Here is a 15,068-nt window from a genome sequence, read left to right as displayed (position 1 = left end):
ATATCTTTTGTCAAGTTGAACATTCGACTGTCCTAAAGAGTAGGTGTGTGCTTTTGTTAAAGAATATATTTCCACTACGTGACATAATTAGCCTACCTAATTGATTAGGTAGCAAAATTGAATTGCACATTCCATACAACAAATCAGAGTTTTTTACATTGATTCAGACGTTGAATCAATGTAAAAAAACGAGTGATTTGCTGACTGCGATAGGAGATGAAGCAAAACAGTTTACTTTTAACAAATTAGTTCAAATATTTTCATCCATAAATCACTAAAATAGCTTACATGACACAGTCAGTATAATTGTTTGTCTATAATCACCGACTACGGACACCCACATACAAACAATGGCTAGCCTCCAATTATCCCATTGACATGTCTAACCTTCAATGAGCAGTTATCTACGTTAAAGCAACGTAACAATACATTGTTAATGCACTTGTGGAAATGATGCCATGTGTGTTGAAAATAATGGGTTGAGTACGAGATGTACTCTTCACCTCTGCGCTATTACAATTACATCATTATCAAAATTTCTTAAAAATTGACGATATTCGACTGTGGTGATTAAAAAACACCTACCACTTTTAAGCACACAACCACAACACCAATGAATGTAATTTACCATTTGAGAAAACAAACAAATTTCTCACTTGAGATAAGCCTGTTGTTGAATGCCTACGAGAAATAAATAATTTAGTCACTGCAAAACGAGCCTAACATGAAAGACATCAGCAGCGACTGCGGGTCGCTGGCCAATGGCACATAGTCAATACCGTACTTAAGGCATCTATGTACTGTAGACTACATGCTACATCCACTCAATACATTACTCAGCGGACACTTCCGTATCAAACTTTCCATAACAATTCAAAGTGACAAAAGGTGCTGTTTCAATTAGGCTATATATAATTTTAGTGGTAAGGTAACCTGAAGCTCAGGGATGTGTGAGTCGGAGTGGACTGGATTTTGGCGTGTCTGGAGTCGGCCGACTCCGCGACCTTTGCTAAAAAAAAGCAATAGACAGAAAACAGTAAAACTTTTGTTTGCAATACACTTTTTCAAAATATTGTTTCTTATTCTCTGTATTGCGCTCCAAACCTTTGGGCTACCAAAAATAGAAGTGTTGATTCTTGTCAATTTTGTGAAAGTCGCCGTTTCAACTTTGATTACAAATTTAATGAAATCAATTTAAAAAAATAATGAATAAGGATAAATTTTCAGAAAAGTCTTGCAACCTCATAAAATTTAGCAACACTGAACAAGGAATCGGCCTGTTATTAACCGAGGAGTCGGAGTCGTATATTTTTCGCCCGACTCAACAGCCCTGCTGGAGCTCTAGGTTGAGTGTATTTATTGAACAGCTTTAACCCTAAAGCATAATTTTACAACCCAATAGATAAGACGGGAAGAGATCACATACCTTTTACGTGTCTATGATAGCACAACCAACTTACCAGCACCCAGAAATAAGCTGAAATAAAGAAGATTCAGTTTTCAACTCCTCGGTTTCACACCACGTTTAACTGATAAATCGGCAATTGGAAATAATGCCGCGGTAAAAAGTCACAATTTTAAATTCAAAAAAGCACACAAAAACTCACATTGACTTACTGGTGACCAAGTGAAAAGTCAAACGTTTTAATGCATGACTTGTCTTTCAATCAGGTTGCTTTCTCTGTTGTCATATTTTGTGACATTTTTACGAGAAGCAACTTTTAGTAATCTATACTTGCATTTGTTTTCCGAAATTTTCGGTTAACTTCTCTTTTTGGATTTCATTAGCCTAATCTTAGCTGTTAAAAGAGGTCTCAAAACTTAGTAGGCTACTTGTGCCTTTCACTGTAACTTTTTTAAACGCCACTTATGTGCTCTCTTGGTTTGCTCACTAAACCCAAGCCCAATTTAATAAGTTAGTTTTTCACATTGATTAATGAAAAGAATGACTGATCTGCTGAGTAGGATACCATCACAGTCAGCAATTCCAGCAGCCTGTTGCTGTTCTTCGCTGGTGGTTGCCACAATCCTTTATCTAGCACGCTGAAAACATTTTTCGTTTTAGCTTTACGCGGAATGCCATCACAAATTGAACAAAACAAATCTTATCAAAGACAATTTAACGTTATTTGACGTAAAGTTATGAATCGGTCATTTACAATTAGTGCTTGCGGAAAGTGAAACACCGTTGGTGGACAACTCAGCTTCCACCTTACATTGAAAAAGTGGTCGCTTGAGCAAACACAATCTGCAATTCTGGGTACCCTCTTGCTGCAACAAAACGGTTTATGACGAAGAAACTTGATTCAAAAACTCGCTGCTGGCTGTTGAAACTGGAAACAGCAACACGAGCAACGTTTTCATTTAAACAAAGTGAAATCGAAGCCAAGAGGCCATCTGGTCGATTCGTCAATAATTAAAATTGCAGCAATCTGTTCCTAATCAGGCGATTAGCTCTAGCCTCTACCACCATATGATAGGGCAATTTACAGTACTTCCAATGACTTAGTATTATTGATGAAGTGAAAGAAATCCTCAAAACCGAAATCTTCATTAAAAATATTGAAAAAGTAGATTGTCATAAACTCTTGAATCATTGTAAATTCTCTTTAATAAAATCTAAAAAAAATTTGACACGTTGTTTGTGCGTCTAGATTATTCTACCTCATCAATTAGTCGTCAAAAAGAGGTATCAAATTATAGAAAAGCGTATCAAATAAATATTGCTATAAATCTTATAACTGATGTATTAAGAGCCAAACGAGCTCTAACACCGCTCGCTCAACCATTGGTGTACAATCTGTGTAGGCATGGGGAGCAACTGTCCCACTGCTGTCAAAAAGCATTGTAATTTGTAAGTTACGATAAAAATCAATTATTTAGACAAAGCGTGTTGAAAAGCCGTAATTGCCTCAGTGAGAAAAATTACACAAAGTGCACGAAGTATGTTCTGTAGAATTATTATTTGGCACGTTCATATTAATGTGTTAATTGTTTTGTATTAATATGAAAAAAATCTTATTATGTTACTTGTCATGTGGATTTGGGCAACTACAAAATAAACTACCACCCTAAATCTGAGTACTGTAACCCGAAGCAACATGACACAGCTGCCCTAAAATCAATAAAATCCTTCACTGCGTTCATTTACACAAAAGCGTTATGATGATTTGGGCTGTCAGAAAATATTAAATTATTTAAACCTGGCCAATCTGTTCATACAATTGCCCAACCAAAACGATATGCTGTGGTTGCCCCGTTTTATCCAATGTAGGCCCTACAATGCCTACATACATCATAGACTGACCTCATGTTAAATTAATGCTGTTTGGGAAGATACGAAATGAATATAAACTGATGCAGTAGCCTATGTGTTTATTTTTTGTTTATAACATAGCCTACATTTCATGACATGGTCAGTGGTGGCCTTAAGGTTTTGTGGGCCCTGGGCAAGAATTAATATGTGGGCTCCCTACAGCCCGGTATCGACAAATTAAGGTACGCAAACTCAAATAACCATAAATCACAATAAAACAAAAAGAAATTACCATGATACCAGTACGTAGCAATTTTGAAAGGGGGGGGGGGTTGATGGCCGGCAGACGAAGCCCGACGACGTGTTCGCCTAAGACGACACCCAGCGGCGGGTGGTCTGGGGTATGTTTGGTATTAGCAAAACTCGCTCTTTTACTGCAGTTTTGTTTAAAATCAGGCAAACTTTGTTTTAAAGACATAAAGAGACTGAAAGCATCATTCTCAATATCGTGACGTCACACGCGTGCCAGGGGGGTTCAATGTGCCAGGTGCAGGTGCATCTGAAAGTAGGCCATTGACAAAGGCTTGAGCCGAATGCATAACAAACAGAATGAACATCAAGTGCAAGATTCTACTGGCTAAAGCACAACTGCTAAGTTTCAGTGGCCTTGTCTACAAGTATAATATACATGTTCTTCAGCTCAGTAGCCTATGTAGCCGTTTCGATATACAAGCCTAAAAATTAGGGCAATTTCAATAAAATTGCATTGGGCAATTTCTTGTTTTACCCCTTCCAAATCTCTAGTCCTTACGGCTATGCACTCATCGAAAGGCTTAGGGCCTCCTTAGGCTATCTTAAGTTAACGTCATTCATTTCTTCATTGTTAATGAAAATAACGGGATAGAAGACAAGGGGGTACGGAGCCAGTTTCACACCTGCCACAAACTTGCAGCGTTCGTCGGAAATGTAACAATTTTTGTATCATACAAACTAAGATATCTACGGTAGGCTACACCGGTCTCATAAAGTCACAAGAAAATACCACAAAGATTATTCAGTAAAAAAGACTTTCGATCTGCCGTTTGTTGTGATAGCTTAGGCTTTCAATAGTAACAACAGTTTAGTTCTTTGGTTCAGGTAGGCTACAGTATGTAGGCTATGAATAATATGAGATTCCTTTTCTGCAATAAATTCACTTCTTTACTCGTGCACAAAAACCGTTACTGACTTACAGCCACATTTGCTAAAAAACATTAACATTGCTTAGTTATCTAATGAACAACGTTGAATTTTGTTTAATCATATGTTTTGAAATGTTCTTTCCACGTAATATTTTTCTCTTGATTTTTTTTAAGAGTACATTTCATTTGAAAGTTTAAATTGTTTGAGGATGAAGTCATTAAAATTTGTTAAGAACATTGCAAATTGCACGATAAAATGCAGCTGAGCTAGAAAAAGTTTCATTTTATAGCAAAATTTTAAAGTGTTCAGGCCTTACTGGTTGCAAAAAGGCAGCTTTTCAAACGGAAAGCTGTTCACAGAAACACTCAAGTTGTTTCAATATTATTATATGTTAGATTCACAACGTTGACAACTGAAACAAATTCGGTCAGACAGAATCACTAATTTTCTTGTGCTGCTGCGTAATCCGTGACGAATAAGTTTAATTGGCATTTTGTGTAATGATGAAGAAGTGAACCAGATAAACCAATTTGTTGATTTGAAAATATTTGATTGGATTTAGGAATAAGGTAACTACTTTCATTAATCTTAATGACCAAAAATCGATACCAGTTATATATCAAACATCTTTTTCAAAGGCGTTGCTTAAATTAGCCTTTTAACATAAACTCCAACTAAAATAAATGTTATCTAAAGTAAACGTTGCTTTGCCTTGCCATAACGAAACATTTGCATGAAATTCCTGAATTCCTACAACTAACTCTCAACCGATTTTGACATTAGTATAATCTGTGTCTTGTGCCGGAATAGTAGGCTACTACAAACTTGAATGTACTTTCAACACATGCTTTTGAAATTTAAAACTGATAGAAAATATTTCTATAAATAGTTCGATTCAAATCAAAAAAAAAATTCTATACAAGAGTTGTAGCTCAGAATAGCTTGGTAAAAGATAGTCAAGAATTTTTGTTTTATGTTATCAACGGATTACTTTTCTTTCTTGCAATAACTCACAAGTTTTGCGTTTTCCAGAAGTAGATCATCAAAGCCTTATTAAAGGATAATTTGGGTCATGTACCAACAAGACCAATAAACCCCCTAAAATCATCCCGGGCCCGGTTCAAAAGTATCCCATAAACCTTCTTGTCAACGCTACTAAAATCACTTATCTGTTATTTTGTATTTATCTATTAGTATCTTGTTCTTTCTCAATTCTGTACATGTCATTCAGACCCAGCCTTATCTTGGTACTTCGAAGATGATGGTCATGCTGACAAACGTAACGTGACACATCATGAAATAACGTAGAAATGATATCTGGACGGACTACACTCATGGAAAAGCAGCACTGATCGAAAGTAAGCTACATCTGAAAAGACAACCAATCACAACTTTTCAACTGAAAGTTGAAAAGTCATTTCATCATCAAACAACGAACAGAGAATAAACCAAAACAACTTTTCTAGAAAAAAGGGACGCAAATAAAATGACGTCCACGTCACACAGCAGGCGCTTACATACGAAAACGTTACAAGCTGCAAGCTACTGCTGTGTAAAAATGAAACGCAAGCTGTGAAGACCAAAGAAGAAATGCGTTTGCGTTCAACCGGGTTTTTAAGAAGAAGGAGATAGGGACATGAGAGAACTACATATGTGAGTATTGTGTCAATACCTTCATGTACCTTCCGCAAAATGCAGTTGCATATGCAGCGCAAAGATCAACTCTCATAACGCAATTTTGGACTAAACAGCAAAATTCAATTACTGTATTATTCGTTATTGAATGCAATTATTTGATTCCATCTCATCAAGATTGTATTACTTTACAACTAGCACGATGCCAAGATAAATCGAATGCTGTTTTATGCATTTTACAGTTCAAGGTCTATTATGATTGCGAATATAACTGAAAAAGTCGGTGTAGATTTCGTTTCACAAGTGTACACTTTAATCTTTTCAGACGTGTTGGATCAAAATGCCTGGCCACTGCAGTTTTTGAAGTCAAGGTTAGGGTTGGGATTTCGGGATCAAATTTGAAACTGTACAGCGGTTCAAGCATTGGCCATTTAGCAAGTCCAGCGTTTTTCGGCTATTTAAAATAACAAATGTGACAATACTGCTACAAAAACTCGACATTTCAAACTTTGGCTGCATCCATTGGGTTTTGTATCGTTGATCATTATTTATCATGGCTATTTTAAATCAGCAAAACAAGTAAATCTATTTTTTTAGAGTTGTTTAGGTATTTTGTTAGAGTTGACAGAAAAAATAATATTGCCCTCTCATTTTTTTGGAAAATATTTTTCAACGGTACGCCAAATTTTTGAGAGCTACCTTATTGAAGTATTTTGCATTCAACCCAACGTCTTGTTTTATTTTTTTTTCAAAACAAACATTGCATTATTCTTTTCTTTGTTTTTAGTTTTTGTATTTCAAGAGTGATGCAATTGTAAGGTTTAAAGATGGCCTTTTTCATTGCCAAATTATCTTCTGAAAACGGCCCTACAAAATCTTCTATTTATTTTATTTAAACTCCATAGCCCTTTGCATTGTTATGTAGTCAAAGATGGAGTCCCAACAGATTGTGGAGTAAGTTTGATGATTTTAATCCGAATTCACAACCCATGATTTGAAAAGCATTTTAGGCACCGCCGTGGGCAACGTCACTAGAAATAGGGGTCCACTAGTGGATTTTGGGGGAGGAGGCAAGATGGTGCTCACACGGTCCTGTAGGGTAGGCCTTCTTTTTTGTTATGCAATATATGTTCAGTGTGCAGTAATTTTTGCTTTACCGTACCGTAATAAACTGCATTCGATATTTAAACTTTCACAAAGAAGTTCGATTTATGCTTATCAAGCTAAGGACATTGCATGTCAACCAAACTGTAGTATTACAGTTTTTACTTATCCGTTTAGGTCTACTATCATGCTTTTCCTTTTCACATAGGCTATCTGCTAATGCATTCCCTAAATACAGTGACATACGCAAAGACCGTGAAAGTATATGTTTCACTAATAGATAGTTTCGGCTACCTTAAACCTTGGTCAGACTATGAAGTAGCATAAGTGCATAAGGCTACACCTGATAAAAAACAAAATCAAATTATATCGAATGGTTGGTTGGTTTTGAATCTTTATCCTCGGAATGACAAAGCCTTGATAGGTTATTTCTGGTAGTTTCGCATATTTGTAGAGGCTCTTGAGTCTTGACACAGGGCCGGTTACCGAGATTGACAGAGTGAAGTTTCCGATTGTTGAAGTGTTGTTGCCGGGGAATTAACGCGTAAACATGTTCACTTCCAGTCTACCACTTAACATTTCTTTGACTTTGATATCTACTGGCAACATTACTTCATTCATATCATACCAATAAATAAGTAAAATCATTTTGATAATAAGTGCTGAGCTGGAATTTGAACCAGCAAATGCTCAAATGAAACCAAGAATGCTCCCCTCTCCCAGTAACAAATTCCTGGGTAAGCCACTAAACGAAGCCTCATAGAAAGTTTAGAAATTTTACACATTTTACCCATAGAAAATTTACACAGTTCTAAGCACGAAAACACGTCAAACGTTTTTGACACCGAGAATTAGTCTAATATCACTGTTACCTATAAAAACAATAGCACAAAATTAAATCACCAAATCTCCAAATATTCATAGAAAAAAGTTGAAGCGAAAACCACTAAGCTCTAGCTAGTATCACTTTCGTTATGCTGTATAGTGTATGTACGTTTATCACTTTGCTGTAAAAATATACATGTAATTTCAACGAAAGCTAAAAAACTGAATAAACTGCGCCTTTCTTTGTGTAAGCAACAAAGCTACACACCTAACATTAGATTCTTATTCTTCATACAAACTCGCTTTCCGTTCTATATCTATGACTTCACGTGTACAGTATAACCTTTAGTAGCACAGGAAAACCACCAAGATCATGCTGCATTGCTTCCAATAGGAAATAGCTCCAAATCGATTCTGAAACGTGATGAAAACGTCCAAGTCTTACATCATGTACTAGAACAAACAAGAGATAGTTTCTACATCGTCAGTCGCAATAGATATTGTACATCATGGGATGCACTCTGTGTGTTGAAACACAGAGGCGGTGGCGTCAGATACACCAAATGAAGTCACTGCTTCCGTTTCTAAACGGTATCTAGTGTGAACTGGTCAGAGTGTTTTATGAACGAGAGGGGCCAAACACACAATGCACCTTGTGACAATTCACCCAACACTTTTCAACTCATCAACACAAACGACAAATTTATCATAGGCCTACTTACATTAAATATATGTCACATAACATTACATTGTTGTGTCTTCATAAAGACGTCGGCAAGATTTTAATGGAAATTTTTGTGGATGTAGCCTAGGCTACTTATAAAATTAAAAAAGTAAAGTTAACTGCAAGTAACTCGACACTTAGCCTACAAATTGCCTAAACCACCATGAATAGGCTATCGACCTAAACGAAATTCCTATTAAAAGTGTAGATGACAAAAGCTGTGATTCATAAAGATTAGCCTACGTAAAGTAGATGCAGTATTGTATATCCAGGCATTTGTTGATGATAACACGCAAAGGTGAAGCACAGCAACACATGAGTATGCGCGGAAGTAAATAAGGAATAGCAGAGAATAGAATAGCCCTAGCCTATTTTTATCATAACTTCTGCTAGAGACAACCTCATGAATTTTCTCTCTTTCTCCGGCCTCACACTCAGCAGTGAAATCACCGTGTAGCAATAAATTGTTTTGCAAAGCATGCCACCATTTTTTAATGTTATTAGAGATATAAACACAAGTTAGAAATGCAAATTTGTTCACATAAAAACATTGTTGGACATAATCACAGCAAGTAACCTAAACTTTTTGATTAGTCTCAATGTCTAGTCTATATTTAAGCCTACTCAAGCCCATTACCCACCTGTCTAACACTTTTGTCACCCTTCGTTTTCCCGCAATGTCATTGCTTGACTTGAACGAACTTGTTTAGATGTGCAATTGTTTCTTGATCAGTGAACACTGAACAGTCTGACCTCGTGTCAGACGCACCTCGTTTGAAGAATTGAGCAACAAACCTTCCGTTCAAGGATTTCCTCTGACGTTCTGTGTTGCATTATTTATAAACCGTTCAACCTACATATAGGTCTGCTTACGAAGCTCTTTTGTGATTACAACAACTTGCAAAAAAATTACTTAGCTTCCTATTTTCATTAGCTTGCTGTCAAGTAATCAAAGCAATACAATCTACCACTTTAAATAATTTGATTACGGTTCTTATTTGAGAAATTTGTTTTTCATGACTCAAACAGAAACGCTGTACAAATTATTGTATGAGGCAAATATTGCTTGGTATGGAGCATGGCTCAAGTTAAAGATCTAGTTTGGGCTATTGAAAAATTCTGGAGGAGAGAAATGTTTTGTGGTAAGGTTTGCTATGACAATTGCATACCAGCAGTAGCATCTGACAATGATTTCAATATTTCCAGCCAGCAAACCAATCCATTTTTAATAGGTTCAACATCAGCATACGTTGTCTACAGTGATTCAACGTCTGCAGACGTTGAATTACCGTAAAAAGGAATGATTTACTGACTGGGTTTGTGCAAAAGTGGATCAAAATGACCTTAGCTTCTGCAAGCAGACTTTTCTTCACTTTTGCTCAGTTGTAAGAAATTAAATGTGAGTTTCAAGTCTGTTATCTTTTCACCCTCTTCTTCTTACACTTAAATTAGCCCACTGATTGTTAAAACTTGCAGTCGTTAAACTCTTCTAATATGACTGAGCATAAATAACATAAATTGCTATTGCTAGACTCTTATGGCAGAGAGTAATAGATTAAACAAGCAAACAAGGGGGCATCAGGCTACCTAACGTACGAATGAAAGCCAAAGTCACGAAAGTAGAACTAATAAACGAAAACAGACTCCAGGCGCAACAAAACTGCCAAACGTTTTAGACTTGGAAGGCCGTTTGCAATTTATTGATTACAAATCGGTGTAACTGCCACTTGTTGAATCAACGTAATTTAAGGTTTGTTTTTTGATATGAAAACAAATTCAAAATTGATCGGCTATTTGGCAAGGTTTCTCATCGATTTTCAAAGTGGACCTACCATTCAGATATCTCTTCCTGCTGTTTTAAGTTGGTTTGTCTGTAATGCAGCGATTGCTTTATTCCAGGGTTACTCAACTAATCTTAACAAAGGTCCAGTTTGACAAGTTAAATACAGTATTTTGAACGGTCCGGTGAATAAGTTATTTCCAGGTTATTTCACACGCAATCACGAAAGTTCTTCTTCTTCTTCTTTCGTTTGAGACTAGATCAAATCAAATTTCAGGGCAGGTGATGGAGAGCCAGGTGAGTGTAGCTTCGTCCAGCGTTGCTATATCATGCGTTCCATTTGGTGCCTTATAGATCGGACATTCGAGAACGACATGGTCAGCAGTTTGTTCCTCCGCGCCGCATTCGCAGGCCGGTGAGGGAGCCAAACCCACTTGTGCATGTTGAAATGGAAGCGACCGACTCCGGTTCGGATTCTGTTGAGCTTGACCCAAGTCGGCCGAGGCAGGTCCATACCAGGGGGGCGCGCCACCGGGTGAGGTATAAAACGATGTAGTTTTGTGTCGGTGGCACACTACGCTGCATTCCAATTGTCTTCCATGAAGTGTGCTGCGCTGATGGCATGATCGCTGAATGGATGTAGTAATTCAACAGCAGCTGGCACAAAGGGGTGTCTTGACTTTAATTGCCGGGGAGATTCCTGAGGTGGGATGTTGAGTTTTGCATGAAGCAAGTGGTTAGGATCCCCCGCCCGGCAAGCCAGGTGTATAAGGGCTCCCTTTCGGCGAAGCTCAGCAGGTTGGATGCCTGCGAGGATTGGTAAATACTCTGTTGGAGTTGGGCGCAGGCATCCAGTTACAGTTCGCAATGCGTCGTTGATTGGGCTGTCGATGAGACGGGTGTGGGCACTGCGGCACCAGGCAGGGGCGCAGTATTCAGCAGTGGAGTGGACCAACGCCAGGGTTGCAGTGCGCAAGGTGTCAGCACCTGCACCCCAAGTTGTGCCTGCCAAACGTCTCAGCAGGGCGACGCGAGATGTCAGCTTTTTGCGTAGTGACTGTAAATGGTGACGGTATGTGAGTGACCTGTCAAGTGTAACCCCAAGGTATGTAGGTTCTGGGCAGGGCGGCAAAATTTTGCCGTTAACGGTCACTTTCAGGTCACGTTTTGCCTCCCTGTTGTTGAGATGGAAGGCTGCCGTCGAAAAGTTAAACGAAAGTTAAAAGTTAAACCACGAAAGTTAAACCGTCTGTACCAAACCATTTTTTAGGTAAAATGTAACTCGAATTGGATTTCTGAGAAGGTGTTGGGGAGTCTGGGAGTCGAAGCACCCCAGCAACTAGGATAATCGCATTAAAAAATTTTGCCTCTCAGTATAAATTTGCTTAAAGAAGCCCTGAAACGTGGCAATTAGGTTATTCTTCCAAAAAGCTTAAGGTCCACCTTCAACACCCAGAAGGTCCGGATTTGGACCGCGGTCCGCCAGTTGAGTAGCCCTGCTTTATTCCATGAAAGAACCATAAGGGTCTAGAACAGGGATTCTTAAACTTTTTTTAACGAGGACCCTTTACAAAATTTTTTGGTTTGTGTGGACCCCCTTCATGGCCTAGTCCGAGAAACGCTTTTGATCAGCAGGAATTGGACATGACGCAATAAAATTAAAATGAATTGGTGATAAAATTTATTTCCATTTGAATATTTTTTTTTTTTTTCTTTCTTTTTTTATTCCATTTGAATAAGGACCTTCTGATGAGCCTCCTTTTAGGGTAAAACAGGCTGTCAAGGGTTTAAAGAGTAATAACTACATTTGATTTGAGGTAACAAAAATTATGTTTTATTAAATTTAAAAAATAGCGAATGCAGATTGTTTTTCAATATCTTCGATTTAGTTTCATTAATGTGAAGGATGCTGCTGTTTGTCTTCAACAAAAACATGAAATTGTGGCTTCGTCTTTGGTAGGGTAACACGCATGTCATCCTTTGCATCCAACCGGTTTCGACTCTTGTTTTGACAGTTACCAAGGATGAAAATCCTGACTTACATAAATATGTAGACGTAAAAGGGATTAGGCTATAGCAGCCATGGCTCTCTTTACCAAAAGGGGATATGCATAAACCTTTTACAATCTTAACCTAGCCTAGCTGACGTCTGCAGTAGCTTTGCTGCAACTGATAAAATTTTGCAATGTTCAAATAGTGGCAAAAACAATTATGTGGAAAGTGACGTAATAAACATACGTAACAAAAAACTGTAGCCTACGTAACAAAAGTAGAAACTCAAACTGGAAATCATCAGCATTGTTTGAAGTTAATATCTTTTCTTTTCAAAAATTTATTCCATTTTTGAAATTATACACTAAGATTTCCATCGGGCCTTCATGATACCCCTAAAACTAGTCCGCGTACCCCTTGGGGGTCCACGGACCCCAGTTTAAGAACCCCTGGTCTAGAACAACCAGTTAAACATTTTAATATCCTAATATATTTTTATGCAAGCATTTCAAAACAATTTCGTAAAGTTAAAATTTAATTCCAATTTTTTGTTTGCAAAACGTGAGATAATAATAATAATAATTAATCTTTCTTTTTCCGGATGCTTTTCCATTTGAAGTAGGGTCACTTGGAACATCAATATCTTCGTTTTGAAAAGTTTATCCTTTCTTACAAGAAATTTAAGTTGTCTTAAATTTAGAAACCGCGCTACCTTCTTTGGAATTTTATATGCTTTGGCAAAAAATATATTCTCCTAGACTTAAAATATGAAGCGATCCATTTGTAATAAATATCGGCAGAGTGTAGCCTACTGCAGGTTATATCAGAACCTCTTTTTCTCATTTCTTAAATTAATCAGCTTTGGTTTTTCCTATCACTCACTGATTATCTTCATTGGTGTTTTGTTTGTCGTATCCAGGCTCAGGCCCGGATTTAGGGGGGGGCAGAGGGGGCAGTTGCCCCGGGCCCCCCGACTTTTGAAGGGCCCCCCTATGTGGAAAAAATGTGATTTTGTGTTATTTTTTTCCTTTTGGCCTTTAAAGTTTCTGCAAAATGCTGTGTAGTACTGGACTGATGCTACTGTAGACGTAGAGATGATTTTTCGCGCCGTAGGCGCAAAAAATTGTTTTGCACGGGGGCCCCCCGATTCAAAAGTGCCCCGGGCCCCCCATCAGCTAAATCCGGCCCTGTCCAGGCTTACACCCAGTGGTTGAAGATTTAGGTGAACGGGAAGCCGTAGCTAGAGGGGGTTCTCGGAGTTCCCAGGAACCCCCCTTGAGCCGAAAAAGTCCACATTTTTGGAAAAAGTGTAGTGTAGGGGAAAACCTCCTACAGTGCCCAGGTTCCTACAGTGCCCATATTCAAATTTTACCCACAATGCATCATCAATTACGCGCCCGAATTCATTTTGAGATGTCCACGTGCCCAATGATTTCTCACATGTAACGTGAAGATGCCATGTGAAGTACTTGGCAAGTGAAAACAGAAATAATTTTTTTAGGAAAATAGAAACTTTTTTTGGAAGAATGGAAAGTGTGCATGTGACTTTATTGCTCATGTGATAGTATTGTCAGTTACACTGTGGATAGTTAGTTAATGTAGGCAAGCTTTGATACTGCTTAATGCTTGTAATAATGTACAGTAGTTTATAAATATTGCAGCACATTTTGTCCAAAATGGCGACGGCCCCAACAGTGCCCATCAGTGACAGAGCCTACAGTGCCCAGGGGTGGGCACTGTTAAATCTATGTTTTTTTTTATTGATCATGAACAACAAACTTCAGATAGGTTTACGTTTATTGTTTTGGCCAGACAATAAGTTATTAATCTTCTATATCTTTTTTTCAAAATGTCCAGCAGCCTGCAAAGAAGCTTGTTGGACATCCAGAAAATGTCATGAAGAAAGCATGCATGGAGGTGACTGTAAAAGAAAGATAAAAAAATTGTATCTGAGGAGTTCGGTATTTCTCGTAGAACAATTCGGCGTTATTTAGCTAAGTGTGAAGGAGATCGAGAGAATACAGTATTACCATGAACAATTTCAAGCAAAACTACTCCGTAAACAGGATTTTTAATAACCAAGAAGAACAAAGAAACCTCGTGACTATCTAATTGAGTCTGCAAAGCACCATTTTGGTTTTCCAATAGGAATGATAGAAGTTGGCATACGAACTTGCTACCGGTACAAAATATGACAAAAAAATACCGGAAGCATGGAAGGCAAATAACATAGCTGGAAAAAAATGGCTAGAAGGTTTTTTTATTTCTTCATCTGCTTCTTTTATTGTTGATTAGTGTTGTTCATGTTATGTTATATGGCTTGAATTCAACATTTGTGTGTGGTGATTGCTGCAGCCAGAATATTACAACACAAAAAAAGTAGGATATGATCGTTTAAGCAGTACAATAATGTGATGCTTTGTAAAGTGGGCACTGTAGGTACTCCCCATGGGCATTGTATGGGACCGATACCTTACAGTGCCCACTTTCGAAAGCAAGTTTTTAAATGGCTACCGAACAAAAATCAGTAATCCCAGAACTTAGATAAATAGGCCAAGAAATAGAGAAAA

The sequence above is a fragment of the Aplidium turbinatum genome, chromosome 15 (genome assembly GCF_918807975.1).
Source record: "Aplidium turbinatum chromosome 15, kaAplTurb1.1, whole genome shotgun sequence".
Lineage (NCBI taxonomy): Eukaryota > Metazoa > Chordata > Ascidiacea > Aplousobranchia > Polyclinidae > Aplidium > Aplidium turbinatum.
The sequence above is the reverse complement of the archived record's forward strand: the minus strand, read 5'-3'. Positions refer to the sequence as shown.